At 42.4% G+C, this 2,795-nt stretch overlaps 1 protein-coding gene across 1 annotated transcript in view; it reads right to left on the bottom strand.

The window, feature by feature from the left end:
* The window catches only part of LOC111658283 (Na(+)/citrate cotransporter-like), a 17,437-nt gene that overhangs the window by 3,265 nt on the left and 11,377 nt on the right, over nt 1–2,795 (bottom strand). The window lies entirely within an intron of this gene.

Genomic DNA, 2,795 nt, shown 5'->3' with positions numbered 1-2,795 from the left:
AGAGAGAGAGAGAGAGAGAGAGAGAGAGAGGGAGGGAGAGGGAGAGAAAGAGAGGGAGGGAGAGAGAGGGAGAGAGAGAGAGAGAGGTTTTGTGGTTTATATGTCTGCGTCTCTGTAAGAAAACAGCAGCTACTTCAAACAGAGCGTTTTGATGATGATGCAGTGATCCATCCATGATACTAACAAACCAACTACCTATCGCCCTCTCGCTCTCGTTGGGGGATGGGGGGTGGGGGTGGGCCCTGGTTCAGATTCTGGTGTAGGCGACAGATTTACTGGATTTTCACAGGAGAAAATGAAACTACAGGGACATCAGAGCCTCGTGCTGCTGTTTCCTTACACAACCATCATGAAGTCAGAGCTGCAGCCAAAGTCTGCTGCTGCCGTCACATGGTGCAACAGCAGCCGCTCAGTTCATGAATGGGGATTTCAGCACAAACTGTTTGTATTTGCTTACACCCAGAAACCAGAGAGTCCAGGGAGATTTCCACATCCACCTGCTGAGTGTTTTTCTGACCTTTGACGGCTTTTGTTGCGTTAACTTCAGGAGGGAGCTAGCTTCTAGCTGCAGATTTTTATGTCTGACTCAAATTAAAAAGGTCACATGAACAATATTCATCCTTTTAAACCCAAAGTAGATTTAATGTGGTTTCTCATATAAAAATCCCAGTTACAGAAATTAATTCGTTTTCTGTTGATGAGCATAAAAAAACACATCTATTTTCTACTCTCCACTTCTTTTGATCATCAGTGAAAAGTTTCAGTCAAATAAGTTGCAGATAAAATCTTCTTTTCTTTCTCTTTCGTTGTTTTGTGTTTGAACATTTCTGGGTTTTGTTAGTCGGAGTAAAGAAGACGTCATTAGTTTTCATTTTGTGGATCAAACCATTCACAGTCGCGTCTAAATGAAGCTTTCACTGGTGACTTCCTTCTTTTTTTTGATTTTCTCAAATTCATCGCATGAAGTCTTGAGACACATTTTAAAAATATAGGAAATTTAATGTAAATCACAGATTTTTAAATTCAGATTTTAATTAAATAAATTTAAGTTAATCGTTTTAAACCTGAGTGATTGTTGTGATATTTCTGATCTGTTGAGCTTGTTGTCAAACAGCAGCAGCTACAGAGCAACATGATCATTCATCTGTAGGGGTGTAAGTCGAGAACTGTAATAATCAATTTATTAATTGATTAGCTGATCAACGGAAAATGAATCTGCAACTATTGTGATGTTTGATTATATGTTTCAATTATTTGTTTAAGCAAAAATGAAAAATATTATAATATGTCATCACATGACAGGAAATGATTTATCTTTAGGTTTTGTCTTGTCTCTGAAGCTCAGAGTGAGCTGCACCGCTGTCACCATCTTGGCAGAGTCTGACTCCGCCCCCAACTCCCAGCTAATCCAAATATGGTCAAAGGGGAGGGGCACCCTCAAGCCTCCATAACTGTAGTCCTTAATAAAATGTAAACAGGTGAGTTATATAAACAGGTGAGTTATATAAACAGGTGTCATGAAGGAGGAAATTAGCTCTAGAGACCAAAACAGTTTTTGTACCAGGCTGTAAACATGTTTATTTCTGCTGTAAAGTTGGACATTTTAACATGGGAGTCTATGGGGACTGACTCACTGTTGGAGCCAGACTCTAGTGGCCATTAGAGGAACTGCAGCTTCTGGTTCTTCACTGTTGATGCTTCATGTTTCAGTCTGGAGGTTGATGCTTGGTGGCTACATGAATAATCAGTAAATAACTGCTGGTTGCAGCTCTATGTAAGAACAGTGTTTGGTCACCAGCTCTTCTTTAGCTGCTAAATGCTCCCCTGTGTTCTCCAGCTGCTGAGGCTGAAAACTGTCGGTTCATCACTCTCCTGGACTTTAAACACTGTTCTCACTTTGTCATTCCATACATTAACGTTATAAACATGTCGGTGTGTGAAGACAGCTGTGGATCTGAAGGATCAGTCTGAGGTGAGTGATCTCAGTTGTCCCGGTTCAGGACGTGTCACCTGTGTCATCATAAGACATGTTGAAATCATTCATTTGCACAAACTGCAGGTCCGAGGTGAACGACCACCCCTGATTCTTCAGAACCAGGTCAGGAGAATGTGCCTGAGTCCCTCACCCCTCCACCCCTTGTTGTTTTCTGCTTCTCTGTCTGACTCGAGTTTCAGAGCTCGCTCCTGCTGATCATGTGACCCAGCTGGGAGTTTATGAATGAGTGTGTAAGGATAAGAAAGCAGGTGATAGGTTAAGGGGCGGAGCCTGGTGTCGGAGGCACTGCAGGTCTTCCAATCAGGTGCATTTAAGCCTGAAATAAAAACACTGATGACGTCATTTGGACGTGTGGACATGGATTTCCTTCGTGTTCTGACAACACATGCTCTGTTTAACCGGAGCTGACCACACACCTGGTACAGGTGAACTCAGCAGCCGAATCAGCTGTGATCACTTCCTGTCTGCAGTGCATCATGGATGTTCAGACATCTGTCACTGGATCACTGTGATACTGAAGGAACAGGAGGATTGTCAGTGCTTTTCTGCAGACTCTGTTTCCTCTGGTTTTAAGTTGGTTTCTGGAGCTTTATTGTGGAGGGACATCAGAGATGATGACATCATCAGGAAGTGTCACACTGATTCTTTAAATGTGTTTCATGTCTGAGTTCAGATTCAAGTTCTGACTCGTAGCAGACAATAACTGACCTGTCCCCATATTCAGCCTTTATAAACACCATACACAGCGATAGTAAAGGCTTTATAATGTTGCTGTTAGCAGGTGACTGAGGTGGGGGGT

This window comes from Seriola lalandi, unplaced genomic scaffold (genome assembly GCF_002814215.2).
Source record: "Seriola lalandi dorsalis isolate HSWRI2012SDOR001 ecotype SW California unplaced genomic scaffold, Sedor1 jcf7180002054436, whole genome shotgun sequence".
NCBI lineage: Eukaryota > Metazoa > Chordata > Actinopteri > Carangiformes > Carangidae > Seriola > Seriola lalandi.
This window is presented reverse-complemented; position numbering and strand designations above follow the sequence as displayed.